The 25,094-nt window shown below is 43.0% G+C and overlaps 1 long non-coding RNA gene and 1 pseudogene across 1 annotated transcript in view; one reads left to right on the top strand and one right to left on the bottom strand.

Moving 5' to 3' along the window:
- LOC143940884 (uncharacterized) overlaps nucleotides 1-25,094 on the bottom strand; it is a 673,128-nt gene that overhangs the window by 291,360 nt on the left and 356,674 nt on the right. The gene's annotated exons all lie outside the window — the stretch shown is intronic.
- LOC143940020 (RNA-binding protein with multiple splicing 2 pseudogene) lies at nucleotides 17,352-18,604 on the top strand (annotated as a pseudogene).

Raw genomic sequence — 25,094 nt, 5'->3', positions numbered from 1 at the left:
GACAACCCCATGCCACAAATAGGTCCCAACCATTTTATATTCCAGTCTTTTTCTCTCCTTCAAAGACCCACCACTGCCACTGCACATAAGGGGTAAAACCTTACCCTTGCGTGCACCTCCACACCCTCAATGCTCTCTGGATTCCTTCCTGCAACCCCAGGCCCCATAGATCGATTCATACAGCATTAAGCTGCACCCCATCACACCACCAGGTATCTACTTCCAACTCCCTATGCCGTATAGCCAAGCTCCTATTCCAATTCACAAACCTTCCCACCTCTTTATTTACTTTTACCCTGGCCTTGTCAACTTTTCAACCTTTTTAACTGACCAAGCCCACCACCAAGGCATCCTGCCCACCATGTCGGACAACACTATCATCATCCCAGGGAAAGCAGTAGACGCAAGAAATCTAATTTCACATTGCATATAGGTTCATGCATAGACCTGCCTCCTATATAATTTCCCCCCATGGGCAGCACCAAAATATCCAGTGCCCTATCAAGACGGGAGAACCTGTGTACCTCTGTAATCACCCTGCTCCACAGCATGCCTGGCACCCCAATCCACTGGACCATTGGACCATACATCTGCTTGTATGGCCCACCAGAACATGTAAGAATGACCCAGAATCCACACTAGACCGGCCTCTCCACCTGAAAACAAGGAAATAACAACACGTAACAGTATGATCCCCCCCCCGCTATACATACAGAAACTGACAACTTAAAGACCCATGTGGAACCTTAATCACGCAGCCAGCAAATGCGGGCAAATGTAGAGCTTAAACCTGTCAGAATCCCACCGGCCAATGTGCTTGACTGCTTCTTCATTCAGGCCCGCCCGGGCAGCCTCTGTCGCTACCCCTAAGTGGAAGGAGTGGGAAGGCGTAACCCTTGGGGTCATAACTGGCCGCCGCTAAACACCTGCGGAATACAGTGATGAACTGAAACTTGCATCAGAAACAAAACCTCCAACCCTGGTCATATGGAAAGAATTCCACTGCCCTTACTGGATATATGGTTGAACCCGGAATGTGAAACACGATTTGCATGCCCTTACCGCCCTGGTCTGTTTTGGACCATCTTACTCATAGGCTGACCGAATCCCATGAACAATCCACCTCCTGTACCAGCAGGCCTCCTTGTGCCCGTTTGGAAGAGCTGACCAGCTCACTGACCCTCAAGAAGGCAAGTGCAAAGGCTGCTTGGAATAAGGAGCTACAAATGGAATTCAAGGGCATAAACAAATCATGCAACATGGAAAATGAAATCGGGCATCGCCTGTCCCTGCTCTTATGAGCTCTCCTGTACCCCTTAACTACCCACCTGTTTGACCCAAAATTCCTTTGCATAGTCTCGGCAATCCTGTAACTTAAAAAGGAAGGCCAAACCTGTCAACTTACGATCGATAGATTCCCTTCTCCTGTCCCATATTAAGGAAATAAAGGACTGCATGGTTCACCTCTCGACCATTGGGGCAATCCCCAGCCTGCGCAAAGATGCTAACCATTCCCGCCATACCTTAGAATAGGCAGTCCATATAGCCATACTGACTGAGCATTGAATCCACTGTGCTGTGTGTCCAAAGCAATGTTCCACATCCAGTCGGGACAGGCGATCCCATGTTGCTCTGCCTCTGGTGCCAACTCCCAAAACCTGTCCCACTGAAATCAAGACAAAGCATCAGCCAAAGTGTTTTCAACCCCTGGAAAGTGTACAGCATAAATGAAAGCATTCATTTGTAAACAGCGCAGGACCAAATGACACAGCAACCGAACCACTGGCTGTGAAGCCGCTGAAACACGGTTAACCACCTGGACAACACCACGTTTGTCACAATTGAAGCGCACCTTCAGGTTACGGAAGGAGCTACCCCATAATTCCATCGCCACCACAATTGGGAAAAGCTTGAGGAGTACCAGGTTCTCCAAGAAACTAGCCTCCCCCCATGCTGGAGACTAAGGCTCTGCACTCCATTTCCCCGAAAGAAAGCCCCATAGGCTGTCAAGCCTTCTGCGTCTGTAAACAGCTTCAAATCGAAATTCCTGATGGGCCCAAACATCTATAAATCACGCCAATTGAACAACTCCAGGAAGTCATGCCACACCTGCAAATCCTCTCTGTGTTCCTTATTCTTACTCACAAAATGAGCTGGCGGCAAAAAACCCTGTCCATAGGAATTATACGGCAAGCAAAACTTAACTTACCCAACAATAATTGTAACTGGTATAACTGAATCTTGCGCTTCCTAATGATCCCTCACATGGGATTTTAAAACTGCTATAAAAACCTGACCCTAACAACCTTGCCATGTGCAGGTCATTAGGGACCCTCAAAACAGATGTAGACCTCGCATTTAGTGGAGTCCGCCAGATTAACCAAATCTGCTTTATTGTCCACCCCTTTTTCTTGGCTATTTGGTGCCAAAGCACTAGTCGAAGTATCCTGGGTGAAGAAACCCCCCCTTTAACCACCCCAGAAGATGTTGCCAGCAAACTACCCCGAAACACTAGGCGCGCCGGCTGGCAAGTGGGGGGGCCATAGCAGTCCGCTCCCTTCCTTGCTGAGGAGCCCACACCATTGCAGAAGACATTCTGGTCCTGTCGCCCAGCTAAAACCACTGGACCAAGTCACGTAAGCCCATCAGTAATTCCTGAAAGACCACCCCAGACCTGCCTGTCTTGTTTACCGCATGCGCTGTCTGTTGTGCGGGGATCCTGTCGCCTCCCTCTACTGCTAACCTACCCATCACAGGGCCCCCCACTACCATGACCCAGAAAATTCTGCAAAAAAGAACAAATAGATAAGGAAGAAACACACTCATCGAGCTGCCCAGGACTGGGCCCAACAGCCGCCATGCCAGAATCCCTCGGTGCCGGATGTCCCTGGTCCTCATCCACCTCTGACCTTCAACAATCACCGCTGGCCGAACGATCACTGAATGCACCCCAGGAGGTCCTGACCTGGTTGCCAAGGGTCCGTGTTGCTGCTCCCTTCTGCTTCTCCATCCTGGAAAACCAGACCCGCTTGCTGCCCATTCGGATGGACTCCTGATCCACCCCCTGGCCTGGACATCCACTGCGTGACCTCTGCTGTCATTCACCTCTGATACAGTGCTCCTCAGGTTCCACCCTCTGGTCTCCGCGAAGCCTGGCCAGCGTCCCAATCCACAGCTCTCCTTTGCTAAGCTGATTGCCCTGGCCCTCTCCTGCAGCCATGGCCACGTGCTCTGGACACCTGCGATGTGCAGGGGGAGGAGCCATGTGCAGCGCTCGTGTCCCCCACTGCTGAGCTCCTCGGCATAGATTCCTCCCGGCCTCACCTCTTGCTGCAGCCGGGTACGCTGGGCTGAGGGGGGTGGAGGATCCCTGTCGGGCCTCCGGGACGACGCAGAGCTCCAGGTGAGGGGTCAAGACTAAAGCACTCTGGCAGCTGAGACTGCCAAGTTCCTGGGGTCATTCCCCCCCCCCCCCCCGTGACTGGTGCAGCTTCCCTTTCTCCAAGGATTGCTGCTTCCTGGGACTGGAGCCAGTCAGCTCTCGCAGCCACGAGATGAGCTGGTCAATGACGGCCATGTGCGGCGATCTGTATACAGAGCAACAGGGAGGTCTAAGCTTCTCTCTTCCTTGCTCCCGACTGACTCCAAACTACTTCATCCTCCCCACAAAACTTCCCCAGGACCCCTCCCTGTAGCTCAATATGTCTTCATGGGATCTCTACTGAAGGGGAGGTCTTCAGATTTCCTGATCCTCTATTTCAGTAGAGATTATGTAACCAAATGTCTAGCCTTTGGTAATGTGACCAGCTATCATGGGTTCCTGGAGCAGAGGTTTTGGTCAATCTGGGCTTTCAGCGATCACATGACCAAAAACTAAGCTTCTAGTTACTTAGTCAGCAGTGGGATCCCAAAGAAGAAAAAAGAACATCCTTCCTTGCATTCTCTATGTCCTACAGACAATTCCTATCCAAATTCCCAAAGTATTTTTCACTTCATATTGCAGGGTGTGTACACTATTCATATGGGGACACAGATGTCCAAGATTCAGTTACAATCTGCTCACATTGCCTAAACTAAAAGGGGGCATAGGCTTGCCAGAAATACATAAGTACTACTTAGCATGCCATGTGACCAGAATAACTGATTGGAATCTACACAGGAAAACAAAGGCTTGGCTCCAAATAGAAAATGCGGGATCACAAATTCCCCTGCAATTGATTGCCTGGCTACCTACCAAACATACCCTCAGAAGCCATAAGGACCCCCAACTATAGGCTCCTTTACTTCACTGCTTTCATCAAACTTGTAAAAAAATACAACATTTTTGTTTGCACATTATTGGACAATGGAAGTCAACAGAGCTTCACCTCATTTACTAAGTTCCGGGGATAATTCCCTTGCAAAGTGAACAGTCTATTTGCCTCAAGTAGATCAACCCCATCCTTTCATTTTGTCCAGGTCAACATTGTCAGAGACAGAAAAAGAATGTAAAATTCAAGAATAAGTGGTAAGGGTAATCTATCTAATGAGTACACTTGTTTTGGTGGCAACTGTCTAAAAGGGAATTCCCCACACTTTGGAAAGATATCCTTTTTCCTGTTTTGCCTACAGGACAGGAAGAGAAATCTCCTTAGCAGGACACCAACAGCAACAAAATAAACTGACAGGAGTTTTTATCCTCCTCTACTCTATTCAAAACTAAAAACAAATGTTTTGGCTGATAGACACTTTAACTGTTATTATCACACTTTACTGCAAAATTAGCTACCAAATATTTTTTGCCAGCTTTTCCTGATAAGCAGGGACATTCAATGTCTTGAAATTTAACATTTGTGGCTTCACTTTTTCTTTTTTTGGATTGCATCCATTTATTTGTAAGTGCACATTAGAAACGAGATACATGCAGTGAAAACGATTACAAGCATTAACAACAAAAAAGAATGCAATGCAGATCATTAAGAGATGCAAAGTGGAACAAGACGTCACTTATCTTCATAGAATAAATGATATCTCTCAGTGAGTCTTATAACAGTTATTGACTGCAGCATGCTGAAACATTCTTTGGAATGTGAGTTTCATGCTGGCTGTATTTCCCACGCGGTTTCTAAATAAAGACAGTTTGTGTAGACTGTGATCTAAAAAGGTTCCTTTTCATTATAGTTTGGCCTTAAAGTAAATTCATCACTGAACATCAGAAAAATAACATTAACCTTTGAAACTACCACAGGTATTTCAAACTAGATGTATACAGTAAAAAGCAGGCTTTGCTTTAACACCAACATTTTACAAAGGTGCTTCCTTATCAAAGAATTAGATTCCTTATTTCCATTGGAATTGACTTAGAGAAAAGCGCTCTTGTGGTCAGACCTCCTCCCTGACCTCATTCCATTCCGTTTTTACATTGTTACCAGAACCATGCAGTGTTGCCATGAAGATCCGTTGATATCACAGGCATTGAATCCATTATGATACCTAAATGGCCAGAACAGTAAGATTAAGTTATCAGTGCTCCCTCTTTCCTTCCCTACTATCCTTCCTTCATCTTCTCTGCTTTGCAAAAACTTTATTACCACTTGTAAAGAGTGGATTAATTCACCTAAACTGGAATTTAGGTTAACTGTCATGACATATCAAATGAAGATTGGTGGAGTTTACAGTGAAAGGGCGTGGTAGTATATAAGCTTCATTTAACACCAATCACCCGATCTGCTGCTAACAACCTTAATCATAAAAGGTAACTCTTGTGTGTGGGGGGGCTCGAATTGCAAATAAAGAAAAAATAATATAGCGTATACAATTGTGACACAAGTCATATTGTAATGGAATGTTATTAAAAATTACGGTATTTATCTGTGTATTACACACACTTTTTTACCCTGAAAATAGAGGGTAAACCCTGCCTAGAGGGTAAACTGGTGGTGGGGGGGGGGGGATCTGGTTGTCAGCTCCGGGTGCCACCCATTGGGAGGGTGTCAGGCTGGCCATCCCGCCTCTCCTGACCATGAGACAGTGCTGCCAGTAAACTTTAAAGTTGAGAAAACATTACTGCCAGCCCTTTGTCATATACCGCTCCTCCTGTGTAACTCTCAATGTAAATCTAAGCCTCTAAATCCCTTAATTAACACCGCTCGTTGTGTCTGCTCACCTCCTCATGTGTTGCTTTTGATTGGAGGAGGAGAGCATTCACAAGACTGGGTCCACGAGAGAGAGCGGCCTTAATGGAGGTATGTAGAAGCTTTGATTTATAATGAGAGTTACACAGGAGGAGTGGTGTATACGAAGGGGCTGATAGGCTGACACTGTGACGTTTTCTCAACTCTAGAGTATGCTGACAGCGTTTTGCCAGCACTGTGAGTGCAGGGGGGGTCTTTATAATGAAACGTGGCTGTGTGTTGTATAGGGGACCGTGTACTATGCAGGGGTCTGTCTACTATGCAGGGGGTCTGAGAACTATGCAGGGGGCCTGTGTATTATGCAGGGGGTTTGTATATTATGCAGGGGGTCTGTGTACTATACAGGGGGTCCGTGTACTATGTGGGGGATCTGTGTACTATACAGAGGGTTTGTGTACTATGCAGGGGGTCTGTGTACTCTGCAGGGGGTCCATGTATTATGCAGGGGTCCATGTATTATACAGGGGATCCGTGTATTATACTGGGGGCTGTGTAAAGTTTTTTTTCCCAGAAACTTCCCTCTTAAAGTAAAGGTGCGTGTTATACGCCTGTGCGTGTTATACGCTGATGAATACGGTACCTTTCCTTTTCAATCTGCAGCCACTGTAATTTTCTGATAATGCATTGCAATAAAGCTACCTGGAATTGTTCTGTACACAGAGTGTGTACTGATCACCCCCAGAAAAATAATTTCTTGCTTATGTGATTGGCACAGAAGTCTGGCTAAGATACAAGTCAGATTTCATGCATCCCCTGCAACAAAAATTTCATTTTTGGTGAGATACTCCCAATAGGAACACAAAAACAAAGGGATGCAGGCGGAGAAGCTTTACTCATTAGTACCCTGCAGGTGTACACCTGATAGATAATTATGAAACCACTTCCATTAGACCCACGTATCACTAATGCCCCGTACACACGTTCCGATTATCGGACCACAAAAGTCGCTTTCGGACAGATCGTTCGATAATCTGATCGTTAGTACGCAGCTTTCGACAGCCGATTACGACAGTCCGTCCAACCAAATCCGAAGGGACAAACAGGAAAACTTTGGTCGGATGACAGCCCATCGTACGACAATCGTGTAGTCAGTACAGTATGCGTCCGATAAAAGTAGTTCAATAAACACCACGCATGATCACAAACACAAAAATAAACCAGAAGCACACACGGGTCACACGTATTTGACATCATTTAAAATACGTAGCTACGCACAACGGAAGATTTTTCCAGAATCGTACGACAAAAATCTAAGGCCGCGTACACACGCGGGGACTGTTCGCTCAACTTTGTCCGTCAAACAGTTTCAGCGGACAGTCCGCTCAAAATTAGCATGGACGGACTTGCCCACACACGACGAACGAACAGTCCGCTGAAACCGTGCGCGATGACGTGAACGGCACGTACGACGGGACGAAAAATACGACGTCCTATACACTGCAATGCAAACTTCGGCGTGTAAATCCTTTCTGAGCATGCGCGGAACTTAGTTTGACGAACAAGCCTACACACGAGGGGACTGTTCGCTGAAACAAAGTTTCAGCGGACAGTTTTTCGGAATTTCCGAAAAACTTTGTTCAGCAGACTGTCCGCTGAAACTGTCCGCTGAAAGCCCACACACGAGCGGACTGTCCGCCGAAACACTGTTCAGCGGACAAAGTTGAGCGAACAGTCCCCGCGTGTGTACGCTGCCTTACACACATTTTGCACTGTTGTATTCGATCTTAGTTGTATGCAACAAAATGTGAACGATCTGTCGTACGATAATCGGAACGTGTGTACGAGGCATAAGGCTCAGAGGAACTTACAGGGATTACTTCAGAATAACAAAAGGTAGAAATCTGCAACAAAAGTTGTTATAATCCTTGCAATGTAGATAGATCACCCTACTCTACTGAATGTCTACAATTCTGATGTCAAGGAAGAGATAATAAGCAGCAATAAACTTATCTGACACTGTCTGATAGATCTTTATTGTACTTCCTTCTCTAGTCCTCTTTCTGGATACCTTTTCTAGATGCCTGCAGGATGAATCATTGTGAACATAGGGCAGTGATGGCGAACCTTGGCACTCCAGATGTTTTGGAACTACATTTCCCATGATGCTCATGCACTCTGCAGTGTAGTGGAGCATCATGGGAAATGTAGTTTCAAAACATCAGGAATGCCAAGGTTCGCCATCACTGACATAGGGTATGCTCACCATGAATTCTAGAACTTTGTCTGCAATGACAGATATTTCCTAGTATCCCCTACAAACAGTAATGGTCACATAGACAAGCGTAATATTTCCATATAATAATAGGTGAATTTTACAGATAGCATGGTTTGTGAAAGATATTTCTGGCAGTTGGGAATTTAATTCAAGCATGTGACAGACAGTTGGTAAATTATTAAATACATGAAAACACATTCATTGATTCATATATATATATGTGTATATATATATATATATATATATATATATATATATATATATATATATATATATATATATATATATATATATATATATATATATATATATACATATATATATATATATATATATATATATACATACACACACACATATATATATATATATATATATATATATATATATATATATATATATATATATATATATATATATATATATATAGTTAGACTCATAACACAATACAATGTAAAAATAGTAATTTTGAGAGCTGATTATTATTTAAAAACCTTATCAATAGATTGCAAAAGATTATTTATGATTACATACAGTCAGACATTTTCATGTATATATAGGTTGGATCATAGCACACTGCAACATATAAATAATAATGTTAAGAGCTGATTGTAATAGTAGATCTAAATAAACAGATTCAACTCGACGTGTTTCATGGAATTCGCTCCACTACCTTTTATATACAAAAAAGTGTATGGAAAAAGATATAGTCTGACTGACCAAGATGGGGGAAAAGAAAGAGCACACCTTAGCGATGGACTAACCCCCCTAGTTTACAAATCAGCTCCAAATTCAACATGTGGTGCTATGGACTGAGGGCTGTCTGGGGGCGTCTGCACTGGGAGCTGTGGTATTACTGCCTGTGAATGCCAAGGAACATATAAACAGACCTCATGAGAAATGCAGATCTCCATTTCGTGATAAATAATGGTACAATTAATTTTTTTCTTTATGTTATTTTATTTTATTTCTGTTTTCATTCTTTGTTCTTTTTCTTGTATTTTATTTTTCTATATTTCATTGTAGAGCTTCTATACAGATTAATTGATTATATTAACAGTTAAATCCAAATTGCTCATTCATGCTTCCACTATGCATGACTAATTTGGTAATAGTTATCTATTTACATATATGTTAATGTGATTAAAACTGCATGATATTAGGTACAAAGACATAATATCAATGCAGTAAAAGGAAACATTGCTAGTGGGTTAGATACAAGAAACCAAGTATGGGAAAAATGTGCTGGTGCACCTCAACCCAGGTGAAAGAATAGAATATTAATGAACCAGGTATGAAGCAAGAGTGAGGTAAATGATGTGTCAGTAAACCCAGGTGGATTAAAGAAATAGAATACTATGGATCTGAACCCATAATGAAATTGCCCCTTATGGGACTTGTGAAGATCAATAAAGAAATAAACAGCAGGAAAAAACAAAAGAAGAAATACTGAATACTGAATACTTCATTCTGCACAGTCCAACCATAGTCCAGAGTGTGGTGCATAATATCCCAGAGGCAGGGCCGGATTAAGAGCATCATGTGCTTGGTGCTGAGGATTTTGGTGGGCCTTTTACTAGGCACCCTTCTGCTTTCCAAGAGCCTGTACTGGCATGCGCCAAAACTCAAAAGTTAGAGCCACACAGGCATAACACTAGGGAAGCCTGGCATTTGATTTTCCAAGTTTCTGTAAGGGCAGTGCATTGGCGTGCACTCTGAGCTGAAAGAGTGCAGCTGCTCAGGCCTAACACTATGGAAGCCCCAGACTTCTGTAAGATCCCTGCATTGGCGTGCCCCAGGCTTCTGTTAAGACTGCTCATGCAGTGCCCATTATCAATCTCACCACCCTGCCCAGGCGGTGCATGTGGAATGCAGGGCCCATCAGGGGAGATCTCTTCCCGTTGACCCATTGCTTTCCATGTCCTTTTTGGGTGGCTGGGCCTATATTAAGGTAGGGGCCTGGATCTGCAGCTCCAATAGCCCCTATGTTAATCCAGCCCTGCCCAGAGGGGGGACAAGAAAGGGTGTCTCATCCTAAAGAGGATGGTATATATACCATCAGCATGACCACAGGTTCCTCCCAACCTCACGCTGACATTACCAATGAGGGGTGATGCCATTACCTGAGCGGCAATTGTCACCCATGCACTTGGTGGCAAATAACTCCCTCATGGAATAAACGCTGATGTCAAAACCACACACCAGTACCATGGTGCCATGTGGGATGACGTCATACGCTTGGCACAGGATGCGTGGCACTGATTTGCATTGGGCAAATGCCCGCTCAACCCCCCACGTCCAGGAGGGGCAGGGAGGGAAGGCTCCCAGAGCACATCACAGCTCATGGATGCAGAAAGAAAAACCCAATCAACCCTACATGTCCATACCACATGTAAACAGAAAAAAAAATACAAAACCATAGAACTGAAACATATATGAATATAAACCAATGAATTGTACCATAAACTCCACACAATCTATATATTATAGCAGACCACAAACAAATGGGGACTGCCACCAGAAATTGTAGCCATAAAGCTGTAGTCAGGAATACCAGCTGTAGTCGCGCGCCTCCATTCCTATATAAGTCATATGAAAGGACGGGTTGAGTATGCTCATTTATGACTCTGCAAACATGGAGTATGCTCCCCATGTCTCTGAGAACTTTGTCTGCAATGACAGATATTTCCCAGCATCCCCTACAAACACTAATGGTCATGTAGACAAGTGTAATATTTCCATATAATATGAGGTAATATAATATAAGGTCAATTTTACAGATAGCATGGTTTATGAAAGATATTTCTGGCAGTTATAAAGCTTTGACTTTCACATTTTGAGGCTGTAATTGGAATGGAAAATTATATGGTGCTATTAGGTTAATCCACCATAAAATATATATATATTTTACCCATACAAAGTATATACTCAGTCTCTTTATTAATCCAAAACCCAAACCCAAGCCCCAGACAGCATTTCAAATAAAAATGCAGCTCTGGCTGTAGTAGTCATCATCTCTCTAGCACTGTCCTCTGCAGAACCTGTTCTCTGCATCCAGCATCATTCAACTGAGGAGATTATCTGTGAGTAATAGGCGATGTCTGTAATCTGATGTTGTATGTGTTTTCATCAATCATCAAATAATCAGAAAAAAACTATCAAATAATCATAAACAATACAACAGCAAAAGCATGTGTAATTGTGACTCTAGTAGTCCTAATTTGTGATATAAATCACTCTCAGGAAAGTGCTGCAAGAACATGCAAGTAAATAACACCTCCACCACGATGAATCCCTTATGGGAAAACTCTCACCGCTCTGTATTGACACCCACAACTAAGCTCAATATGTGCTCCAACATTAGATAGGCTCCTTTCCTTCTTAATCAGCACTCTAAATGTTTGAGAACCTCAGCAGTTCAAGTGGGTGGATAGATCATTCAGTGTGTATTTCCATGTTAAAAGACAATGAGAACCTATATAGCGCTCACTGTTATTTTTTTTAAAAAGCAAAAAAATAAAAGTACACTCACACATATTAAGACCAGACATGCGCATAACAAAAAAATTGTTTAATTTTATTTGGATTGGTTATTTACATGAATTTGCTTAGTTAAATTGATTTAAAGTGGATGTAAACCTTGTCCTATTACCAGTGAAGTGAAAAAACTCAGATGATACATAGAGATCAAAAAAATCTCCCTGCATATGTTTTATTTGTATATTTGCTGTCTTTATCTTTCTACATTCTTTAGAAAGTGCACATTGTGTTAGAAATGTTTCTTCCTGTTTCAGCTGTGGGAGTGGAGTCTAGGCACACACTGCATGTGAGCTGATATGAGGAAAGGCACACACCCCCTCTCCACATAGGCAGAGGACTGAAGATACTCTCCAAGTTACCTCCCTGACACAAATTTCCAGTTGCTTTTATCTCCCGTGTCAGAGAACTTGTTAGAAGTTATCATGGCGATAAAAGAGGAATAGAGCAGCATAAACACAGGGGACTTATTGCTGTCAGACGCCATGAATTAGACTGAGACGGAAGTACAGTTAAATCACACTTGTTTAATAACAATAAAAAAAGGTAAACAGAGTAAATATAATCAAAACATAGCCAGAGTTCAGGAACCGGAACGGATAGTCAGACAAGCCAAAACGTCAGGGAGCCAGAGATGAGCATAGTAGAACAGAAAGCAGGATCTGGAGCCAGAAGTAATGTCAGCCAAGCGAGTCTTTAACAGGAACACAGGAGAGACATGACCAAGGCTTAAGTAGGCAGGATTTACAAGCAGGATATCATCAACAGGTGAGTCACTGTGGAGAGAAAGGAGCTGGCAATTAGCCGACAGATGAGCGGCTCAGAGAAGGAAGGGCTGAGCCCAGCCCTGACAAGTGTTTTGAAGAGAGATAAGCAAACACTACAGATATATGTGCATAGGTCAGATTTCATGAAATGGGTTAATATACACTTCAATTTGTTTTAGGAATAAGTTTTGTTTATTCAAGTTCGAACCAATTCAAATTTACCAAAATTGGTCAAATTGAACTCAATTCAAACAAATTCAGAGAATTTGAATTGATTTGCATTCCATTCAAATCCCATTCAAAATCAAATTTATTCTATTCAAAATCCGAATTTTGGAAGATGGTTATATTCTTTCTCTTCCATTCTACCATATTGTTTTTTTCTATTCTAGTCTATTCTTTTATTTTCTATTCTATTCTTTTCTATTCTTTTCTGTTCTATTCAAATTCAAAATTATTCTATTCAAAATTCGATTTTTGAGAGATAGCTATATTGTTATATTCTTTATATTCTAGTCCATAGTTTTTTCTATTCTATTCTTTTCCATTATTTTATTGTTTTTATTCTACTCTTTCCTATTCTATTCAAATGTATTATATTAAAAATTTGAATCCCAGAAGATGGTTATATTCTTTCTATTTTATTCTATTCCTTTATTTTCTATTCTATTTTATTCTGTTCTTTTTTATTTTGTTCTGTTTTACTCTATTGTTTTCTATTCTATTATTTTATTTTCTATTTTATTCCTTTATTTTATATTCTATCCCTTTATTTTTTATTCTATTTTTTTTCTATTCTTTTATTCTGGGTTCTGTTTTGTTTTACTCTATTATATTATATTATTTTATCTTCTATTCAATTCCTTTATTTTATATTCTATATTCTCTTCTAAAATTTTTATTCGATTTGAAAACTATTCAAATTTGATTAAAAAACTATTCAAATTCAAATTTCGTTCGAAATGTTCATTTATTTTTTCAGATTCGTTTAAATTCATTACTGTTCTAATTCGGAAATGCAGATACATCCGTATTTCAGAATAACTAAAATTTGGCTGAATTTCAATTCAGAGTGAAACTAGCTGCTCATGTCTATGAGCCTATATAGCTTTAAAAAGTTCTCAAGTGCAAGGGTGGATGGCAATGGATTGGACCCCTCAATGTAAGCTTCATTTGTGAGCTTGCTCTCTGTCAGTGCTGTGAAGCCATGCCTCAGCTAAGCCCCTAGGCTTTTTATCATACCGATGTCATCAGGGGGCTAGCCATGTAGCTATATGGGCTCATGTCTGGTCTTACTACATGTGAGTGGCCTTCTATTTTATGTTTTTTTTTATTTTTTTAATAACAGTGACCCATTTATAGACTCTCATTGTGTTTTAACATGTAAATACACACGGAATCATTCATTCACCCACCTAAGCTGCTAAGGTTCTCAAAGAGTAAAGAGTCCTTGCTGATTAAGAAGAAAGGACTCCATTCTCATGTTGGCGCATATTGACCTTTTTGGTGGGGATCAGTACAAAGAGGAGAGAGTTTGCCCATAAAGGATTCATGTTTTCTACTGGCACATTTTTGAAGCACTTACCTGAGAGTAGAAATTACAAATTGTATGGGACTATTATATTCACAATGTACTTGATGCTTGCGGCTTTAATTATTTACCCACTTGTGCATAGATAATCACATACACAAAAGAGGAGTCTGAGCACATATTGTAGATGTAGGACACCATGAACCTGCATGGTGCCCTGCACTCAAATATTATTGATGCAAAGAGCGGCACTGACAACCGCACATTAGCACCACTCTCTCCATTATTGAGCACTGTCAGGAGAAGAACCTAACCAAAGGAGTGTCAGGGCTGGCTTAGCCCTTGCTTCTCTGGGCTGGCCGCTCAGCTGTCGGCTAATTGCCAGCTCTCTTCTCTCGCCACATTTACCAGCTGTTTCTTAGGATGCTTGTCTGACCTGCCTACTTAAAGCCTTCCAGCTCACTTCACCTCTCCCTTCGCCTTGGTCACATCAATAGAAACCATCTCCTGCAGTTTGTTTAAAGACTGGCTTGCTGACATCCCTTCTGGCTCCTTATCCTGCATGCTGTTGCTCTACTTGGATCCCTGACTTCTGGCCTGGCTGACTACCCAATCTGGTTACTGGACTCTGGCTATGCTTGACTACGCTTTTTCTATTTACCTTGTTATTTTATTAATAAACAAGTGTGATTTAATTGTACTTCTGTCTTAGTCTGATTCATGGTTTCTGACAAGGAGGACCTTTCACAACACTTTAGCAAGGCAGTGGTCATCTTGGAGGTGTGTTTGAGGTCATTATCATGTTGGAATACTGCCCTGCGGCAGGGGCATTTTACCAAGCGGCAGTGCCCAGGGGCCTCAAGTGCTCAAGGGGCCCCATCAGGGCTGGCTCCGATCTAGGGGGATGCTGTACGGAGGTCAGATGGCATGGTAACAGCACGCTCTGCACGGTGATGTGATGGGGAGAGGCGGGCTGCGGGTGTATCTCCCCTGCTCGCCCCCTCCAATTTCTCCTGTCAGCCAAACGGGAGAAGTGAAAACAGTTCCAATGTGGTTCGCCGCAACGCCGCCCACCTTTCTGTCTGCTTTCCCCATTGGCCACAGCAGAGAAGACACTGGGGATGCATCATGGGAACTGTAGTCCCAGAAGTTCGGCGGACCCAATGTGTTCACAGAAAGCTCAGGCTGAACGGGCATCGGTCCGGCTGTGACATAATCTACCTGCCATCTTCAGAGTCCAAGCTGAACCTCTGTAATCATAGTCCATGCCGCAAGCCGCATTTATCACTACACCTGAAAATGTAAAATGCCAGGAGCTGAGCGGACTAATGGCAGAGGAGCCTGTGCAGCATGTGAACAGTTGAGTGGAGCCAGAGGACTGGCAGCATCAATGCACCATCACCATGAGAGAGATGGATAGACAGAGCTGATCCTTGCCCTGGATGGACAAACAAGGCCCCCTGACCAGTGCCCTGGCTGCAGCCCCCTGCCTGGTGAGTGAGTGAGTGGAACACACACACTCTGCAAAATCCATCACTTGGGCTGTATGCTATTTATGTGATGTTTACAGGCAGCAGTTATCAGACAACTGTTTGCGGGCTTTCTTGTGCATCATCTTTAGAAGAAGCTTCCTTCTATGACAACAGCCATGAAGAAAAATGTGATGCAATGTGCAGCATATGGTCTGAGCTCTGACAAACTGACACCCCACCCCTTCAATCTCTGCAGCAATGCTGGCAGCACTCATACTTCTATTTCCCAAAGACAACCTCTTGATATGAAGCTGAGCACGTGCACTCAACTTCTTTGGTCTTCCATGGCGAGGCCTGTTCTGGGTGGAACTTGTCCTGTTAATCCGCTGTATGGTCTTGTATGGTTTTGGCCACTGTGCTGCAGCTCAGTTTCAGGGTCTTGACAATCTTCTTATAGCCTAGGCCATCTTTATGTAGAGCAACAATTCTTTTTTTCAGATCCTCAGAGAGTTCTTTGCCATGAGGTGCCATGTTGAACTTCCAGTGACCAGTATGAGAGAGTGAGAGCGATAACACCAAATTTAACACACATGTTTCTCATTCACACCTGAGACCTTGTAACACTTGTCACATGAAAATATATAATAAAATATTTGCAATAATGTGAGGGGTGTACTCACTTTTGTGAGATACTGTATATGTATGTGCTATTGAGGAAAAGTTGATGTCTAAATCTTGATGTCAGTTATACATTGACCGCTCTTTATTAGACAAAAGGTCACATTAGATCCTAGAATTTTATATCAACACTGCTTGGGAATCATAAATCATTGCAACTGATTTTCATTATTTTTCAATAAGATTTCATAGGTCTCAGAGCTCACTGTTCACTACAAGCCTTTACTTTACCACAGGGGCTACAAATGATTGATGTTAGACAAAAAAAATCTAGTTTGCGAATGGACAGGCTTTGCCGAATGTATAAACAAAAATAAAATTGAAAGGTTACATTAAAAAAAAAAAAACATTTATGTGCTGCTCCTCCAGACTATAAAACGGACATGAAATATGGATATATTTTCAAAGAATTCACAGCACATTCAAAGCATAACATTTTTCCATATTATAATAATTTGCCACTCATCACACATTTGCCAGCATTTGCTCTACAGTGGGAAAATCATATATGTACCCTATTTATAACAGGGTGAATTCATTTCCCATTGGCCAAAGAATATCTAAATTATTTGTCAGGTTGAGATGATGAATCATTGAATAACTCATTAAAATAACTTTGTAAAAACTTAATTTCATATTTGTTCTAGCACCAATATGTAGCAAGATCAATGATCTGATGGGGAACCCCAAGGAGACACTACACCAGGAACGGCCAAGCTCTGAAAAGCTTTGTTCGCTAGCATTTAAAACGTATAAAAGATCATAAAGCTCCTTCCTCCCGCCCTCCTCTTCTGCACTCTCCCCCCCTCAGCACTCACAGACCCCGCTCCACCTCACCCGCACAGACTGCACCTCACCGCTCCATCCCACACCAGACCTGCAGCACCGGGGACGAGGAGACACTTTCTGTACTGGCAGAGGAGAAAAACACCCGCCACCGTGGACTCTGCTGAGGACTCCGCTGCTGGTTTATACACAATGACTACCCTGAAGACGGATGGCGAGCACAACAATAAAAACCTGGAAGAAGAGGTTCGTACCCTCTTTGTCAGTGGCCTACTTATATTATATATAGACATTAAACCCAGAGAACTTTATTTGCTATTTCGACCATACAAGTGAAAGGGTTATGAAGGAACATTGATCAAGTTAACCTAAAAACAGCCTGTAGGCTTTGTTACCTTTGACAATAGAGCTGGGGCTGAAGCTGCAAAGAATTCCTTAAATGGCATCAGATTTGATCCAGAGAACAAACAGACCTTAAGGCTAGAGTTTGCAAAGGCCAACACAAAAATGGCTAAGAATAAATTAATGGCTACACCTAATCCCACAAACTTCCACCCTGCACTTGGAGCACATTTCATTGCACGAGATCCATATGACCTAACAGGTGCTGCACTTATCCCAGCCTCCCCAGAAGCCTGGTCTCCCTATCCACTATACACGACAGCTGGCACCAGCAATCCCACATGCTGCTTTTACATACCCAGCAGCTGCTGCTGCAACAGCAGCCCTCCATGCACAGATGCGTTGGTATCCTCCATCTGAAGCCACTCAACAAGGATGGAAGTCTTGTCAGTTATGCTAAAAGCTCTTTGGGTTTTTTCCTCTCCATGAAGTACTGTGCCAGAAATGAACACGTGTTCGTAAAACATTGTACTTCTCCAGATGCCTCTGAATGTTCGGCCAAGCCTTCCAAATGTGGAAGGGTGATAACAGTCCTTTTCAGCTACTTAAGATGAATTATTCGGCAGTCTTTCTGCAGAAAATATGCCTCTGTGGGTAACTTAAAGTCCAAATGGAGTAACAGGATGCTAGTCTTGAAACCATCGTAGACATGGTACTGCCATTGCCAGACCATGTTTTATGTTCTGTAATGCTACAGATCTCCCTTCATCGCATGTTGACTTTCTGGCATGAATTAGCTATTTAAGTGTGTGTGTGTGCTTGTTTGAAATCTCTATTGCTTGTTTACCAATTTCAGCTGGTCTGCAATGAGACCCTGAATCTAGTCATGCAGTGATGAAAACTTGGCTTAATGTACTGTTTGGTCTACCACCTCAAATTCAAACAGTGCAAACTGAACTCTACTTTCAATCTTCTGTTTGTTTTTTTCATAGTCTGTCCTTGCCAAATGCAAACCTATGGGGAAACAGAACAAAAGTACCAGTATTTTTGTAACTTGTTTAATAAGGAGATATTTATGCATCACGTGTTTGTGTGATAATTATTAAAATAATATATTCTGTCCTAAGTTAATGTTCAGTTAAAAAGCTCAAATCTGTATGGTTTGTCTGATGTACTCTATGAACAATTGTGCAATTTTGTTTTGTTGCAGCCTATTGCTTGGTATTGATGTACTTTCAGTATTATAAAAGGTTTCTGTTTGGAGAAGCAGTTTCTCTATTGATGATCCTAAAAGAATGTGATACTGGATAAAATATAATGTATTTAATGTGTGAATTTTTTTTTTAAACTCTATGGTTTCTGACAAATTAAAGTAATTGAAAACTGAAAAAAAAAAAAAATGTATAGAAGATAAAGCATTTTGATCTCCATCAGGGAACCCAGCATTTTTAATGCATGTATTTGGTTTATTTTTAAAGCTTTGGGCCAGCTTGGTAGATTATTGATACCTTATCAGCCTTTGTGGAAGCTGTAAATCATTGTAATAACCCAAGCCCACTAAATGCCATCTTGTCCTCTTGCCTCAAATACATTTTGTGGCCTTCAAGGGCAAAGTTCTGAGTGGGGGCCATTTTGCCCTCACTCAACTTCCTGCCTATGCATCTGATGGATTGGATCGCTTCCTGGTTTATGGACGGCTCCGATAAACCCAGAAACTACCAGAAAGCAGTGGAAGTAGGTGGGGCACCTTTCCCAACTGCCTCTAAAAGTGATCCCGTGGCAAATCCACTGCCGGGATCACTTTTAGCAGATGCTGAATTGCACACAGAAAAAAATGATATTGGGGTTATGGCAGCCAGCTGTTGCCATAACCCCAGTATTAAACGTTAAAGTAATGACGTATATACTCTGGGCGGTCAGTAAGTGATTTGCCATGGCAAAAGTTGTGCTAGACTATATAAAGCCAGTAATGTACAACATATGCGTTGAATACTGGAACATATCCGTCCTAACAAAGTTCTTAGAATTACAGTGATTGGGCTTGTATTGCAGCAGTGTTGGCTGTTCAACACCATAATGTCGCGTACACATGACTGGACTTTTTGATAGAAAAGGAACAAATCTGTCGGACAATTCGATCGTGTGTGGGCTCCATCGGACCTTTGCTGTCCAAAAATCTGAAGGACTTTAGAAATAGAACATGTTTCAAATTTTTTCGCCGGAACTCCGCCGGACCCAGTTCCTATGGAGAAATCTGCTCGTGTGTATGCTAGTCCGACGGACAAAAATCGACACTAGGGCAGCTATTGGCTACTGGCTATGAACTTCCTTATTCTAGTCCGGTCGTACGTCATCACATTCGAACCCGTCGGACTTTGATGTGATTGTGTGTGGCCAAGTCCGTTCATTTGGAAAGTCTGTCGGAACTCCGCCGAAAGTCTGACGGGAAGATCGTCGGACCTAGTCCATCGAAAAGTCTAGTCGTGTGTACGCGGCATAATGGATTTATCTATCAAGATGATGGTAGCCTAAATAATATCTAAAGCCAAAACATTTTTTAAATCTAACAGGACTGAGGAGTGGTAAAACCCTTTTGAGGTTTGCTCGCTGTTTGTGTCCTGTTGGGGGAAATCGCTTTTTACATAACTGTCCCCAATGGGAGATTTTCAATTTTCTTTTCCTTTAGCAAAAACATCAGGTTTGCAAAATATTGGATTACCCAACACTTTTGTCCCAGTGAAAATGGTCAACAGGACAAAAGGAGGATGAATCTCCCCAGTGGGATTACAGACACCGATAAAGATTTGACAGGTGATCTAAGCATTGCCTTAATCCAAAACTAAAGAAAAAGTTTTGCTTTAGATACACTTCTTTAAATCATTATAAATGCAATTACCCACTGCCACTGTTTGATCCACTCATTCATAAATAGAAAAGTGGAAGAAAGTAATCCTTAACTTCCAATGTGTGAGCAATAATTTGAATTCTTCTAATTTGACAGGGATTCATTAGGAAGTCACTTACTCAAAATTCCCTGCAGCCATGACTAATGCCTTCGTACACACGATTGGATTTTCCGCAGACAAAACTCTAGGAGGTTGGGCACTAGGTAAATTAAAGTCACAACACAGATGGCTATACATCTGTGCAGAGTAATGCCGCGTACACACGAGCGGATTGTATGGCGTACTTAGTCCGTCATACAATCCGACGGACAATCTGTCGTAGTTTCCACTGAACGGACTTGACCACACACGGATACACAAACAGTCCGTCGAAAGCTTGCGCGATGACGTGTACAGCACGTACGACGGGACTAGAAATAGGAAGTCCAAGACACAGCAAAGCACCCTTCCGCCGTGTAAATCCTTTCTGGGCATGCGCCATTCTTAGTCCGTCGAACTAGCATACTGACGACCGTATTGTCCGCTGAAACCAAAGTACGACGGACAGATTTTTGGAAAATCCGAAATTCTTAGTACTCCGGACTGCACGCTGAAAAAGTCCGCTGAAGCCCACACACGAGCGGATTGTCCGCTGAAATGTGTTTCAATGGACTAAGTACGTCAAACAGTTCGACCGTGTGTACGCGGCACATGTAGGCCCAGGAGTAGCAAACAGTGAGAAAAACTGAAGAATTTTTTTTTAACCTTCTTAAAGAATCATCTAAACTATGGCAACAAGCCAATGAGAAGAAAGTACAAAAAAAAAAGGTGTAATCTGTGTCCTGTAAAAAAAATTAAAATGACTGGAGAAACTTAATTTTAATTTTTTTACGATTTGGGCAAAACACTGGCCAAGTGGCATTTCCACCTAGCAGCACTTGGGTCGTTGGTTTAAATCCCAACCATACCACTTCCTGCACAGAGTTTGCAAGTTCTGCCTGTGTGGGGTTTCTCCCGCACTCCAAAGCAATGCTGGTAGGTAAATTGGCTCATGTGTGTATGGTGTCTATGCATGTGACATAGATGTTAAGCTCTTTGAGGGCAGATACTGATGTCAATGTACAATATATATGAAAAGCAAGTTAATCACCACTTTTGTTACAGGTAACACCCGCCCGTTAACTGAACAATACCATGCGCTTGCACTTAATAGCGTGCTTTTTATCTGGGGGCTGTGGAATGTTTTAGTGATATATTTCTAAATAGCAGCTGTATTAAAAAGGCTTTAAACTTAAAACCCACACAAATATAAAACAATCTACAAAATGAATAAATATATTGTAAGATAAATCAATCCACCAATAGACAATACAGCGCGTATTACTACGTTTGCAATAGAAAGTGTTATAGTGCAGTCTTCTATTTTAGATTTAACAATAATCAAAAATAAATCATTAGTGTGCAATTCATTCATAAGAACTGTCCTTGCATCCAATTTGTGGTTTCACTACAATGTTCATCAGCTCTCTCTCAATGGTTAAGCCAAAATAAAAAAGTTCTCTGCCACAGTTCATTGGATGTGTACTATGTGGCCCTTTCTATCAGGAATACACCTCCACACGTGCAATGGTGTGCCCACAAATCACACTGGGGGATATGTGAAAAACAGGAAAAAAAACCCTTTGGTATTACTCTTACCAGATGCAACTGGTTTCACAGGCCTTTAGAGATCACTCTTGTTGGTTCCTAAAGCCGGGTCCCATCCACATCGTAGACTCCAGGTGTTCAGAATCTCAGAGAAGGGTAATTGCAAAAAGCACACATAGCGTAATTCCATCTCACACTAAATTATTTTTATTTAATAAAAAAAGTATTGCACTCACAAACGTAAAAATCTTTAAAAGCGTTGGTTCATTCTGCATGCATAGCTCATTGAAATTATCAAGATCAGGAAGAATTTTATCACCCGCAGCTACAAGTTGTTACTATAAAATAGCTCACGGTTCGTCTACATGTCTTTCTTCCCTCCTGTCAGTCTCACTATGCCCGTGTCGTATGCTTCCACCCTGACGCATTTCGTCGTATTGACATCATCTGAGGGTGGAGTCATACGGTCCTATCACCTTTTTATGTGTGTCTGAGGTCGATATTATTAACCCTTCATAAGCTTTTATCGTTACTTATTTTTTACAGTCCTCTGCTCTATACTCAGCCCTCTTCACAAACTGCCCACCACAGGACCTTACAAGCTTCACTTAAAACCTGCAAACCTCATTTATTCATTAAACCCGATCTTCTACCCTCACACACTCGCCGATGCGAGTATGTCGGATTGCACATTTTACACTATCAATCCTACTGCTGGTTATGTCTGGTAAAAAATAATTATACAAGGGGGATATTCTACGTATCAGAAGGTGGATGAGAGCGTTCACTTCAAAGAACTTTTTGTAACAATGTGCATATAAAGAACTGTGTGCATATAATAACTACATGGACACATATTAACTTCCCATATAATCACCGCACTTGTCTTCTATGTAGAACAAGGATTAACTGCAATCTCTGCCTCAGCGCACACTCACCCCAGGTAAGAGTCTTCACAGGGAGGACAGACCAGAACCCGATCGTATCCAGCCTCTCATCTAGGGATGAGCTTCGTGTTCGAGTCGAACATACGTTCGACTCGAACATTGGCTGTTCGCCCGTTCGGAGAAGTCTGAACGTTTTGGTCCGTTCGCGCCAAATTCGTGTGGCGCTCACGGCCCACAATGCACTACAATGGCGCAGTGCATTGCTGGCTCATGATTGGCCAAGCATGCACTGTGACCCCGCATGCTTGGCCAATCGCAGCGCCAGCAGCGAGGAGAGCCATGATTGGCCACAGGCAGGATGCCTGTGGCCAATCATAGCTCAGGCTGTGTAGTCCACGCCCCACACTATATAAGGCCACCAGCGCGGCGGCCTTGTGTAGTGTGTTGGCGTCTGAAGCAGTGGGTGTTTTCGGCCGATTTTCGATCTTGCTGTTGTGTAGTGGTTGTTGTCTGCGTGCCCTGACCGCAGTATACACCGCTATATTCACCTCACCTATATAGCTAGTGATCTATCTTTTATAATAGAGCTTGCAGTCAGTAGTGTTAGGAGCTTGTGCGTGCTGTCTGCGTGCTCTGTACCCAGTACATACCGCTATATCCACCTACATAGCTGTTCTCTATTTGAGCCCACTTGCCATCTGCAGGAGTTATTGGAAGTTGTGTGTGCCTCCAGCACAGCACAGTATACATCTGTATATACCCCTTTATCTCTGGTGTTCTATAATAAAGGCATCTGCAGGAGTTAGTGGGTGTTGTGTGCCTCTAGCACAATATACACTACCCAACTGCTTTTTTACCCAACTCCCTTCAGGCCATTACCATGTCTGGAAGGCCAGCAAGGAGAGGCAGACAGGCGCGAGCCGATAAAAGAGGGCAAGCAGGCTCTGTGTCTAGAGACAACAGTGCTGGTCGTGGACGCGGTGCATTGTCATCAGCACGTGGCCATGGGACACGCTTGTCCTTCTTTTCGGCAGCTGGACATGTTGAGCCGCAACATGCCAACGACTTGGTAGAGTGGATGACCAAACCCTCTTCATCCTCCTCATCCTCTCTCACCCAGTCTCAGGGTACTAGCAAAGCAGCTGCCAATGCATCATCTTCCCTCCTCTCAATGTCATCATCAGTGACTCCTTCCCTAGACCCACCACGTCCTCCTGAGGAGTCTCCTGAACTCTTTGAGCACAGTGTTGGGTACATGCTCCAGGAGGATGCCCAGTGTTTTGTAGCCTCTGATGATGACACTCAGATAGAGGAAGGCAGTAGCGTGAATGCAGAGAGAGGGGATGCTCAAGAAGGACAGCAATCTGGCAGTCATGTTCCACAAGCTGCAGCATACTGCCAGGTTTGCTACAGCGATGAAGAGGGAGGGGATGATGAGGGCACTGACTCCACGTGGGTGCCTGGTAGGAGAGACGAGGAGGAGGAGGAGGAGGCACATGTCCAACGAGGCAGGATGCCCTCCGGGGGCCAGCTTAGGGGCAGCACACCAACTGAATCACACCGCAGAGCTCCGCCTGTGCAGGGCGCTGCCTCTGCACGTTATTCTAAAAGTTCTTTGGTGTGGGCCTTTTTTGAGACGAGTGCATCAGATCGCACCGCTGCTATTTGCAACATATGTCTCCAGCGTATCTCGCGTGGCCAAAACATCAGCGGCTTGGGCACCACATGCTTGACCAGACATATGTTGACCTGCCATGCAGCTCGTTGGCAAGCGTACCTCAAAGACCCACACCAAAGAACAAAGCGGCCCTCTCCTTGCTCCTCATCAGCTGGCATCTCCAACCCCACTAGACCTTCAGTCCTCTCTAAAACCTGCTCTGAGAGGAATGAAGGTGTAGAATTAGGTGTGTCACAGCCAAGTGTTTCCGGGCACTCTGCTAGCAGTACACCCACGTCCGATTATAGCAGGCAAATGTCCCTGCCCCAGCTGCTGAACCGGCGAAAGAAGTTCACTCCCAGCCATCCACATTGGGTCACTCTTCTGGCAGCTAGGAAGGATGCAGGACAAGGTGCAGTAGTGTTGGAGGTTGTTCCGCCACCACGCCTCCAAAATGCTACTATTGGTTGTGACACACCTCTCTCCTCCACCCCCTCCTCTTCTTCTTCCTCCATGG

The sequence above is a fragment of the Lithobates pipiens genome, unplaced genomic scaffold, assembly GCF_037356315.1.
Source record: "Lithobates pipiens isolate NorthernLeopardFrog02 unplaced genomic scaffold, aLitPip1_a1.2 Scaffold_3, whole genome shotgun sequence".
NCBI classification, from domain to species: domain Eukaryota; kingdom Metazoa; phylum Chordata; class Amphibia; order Anura; family Ranidae; genus Lithobates; species Lithobates pipiens.
The sequence above is the reverse complement of the archived record's forward strand: the minus strand, read 5'-3'. Positions and strand labels throughout refer to the sequence as shown.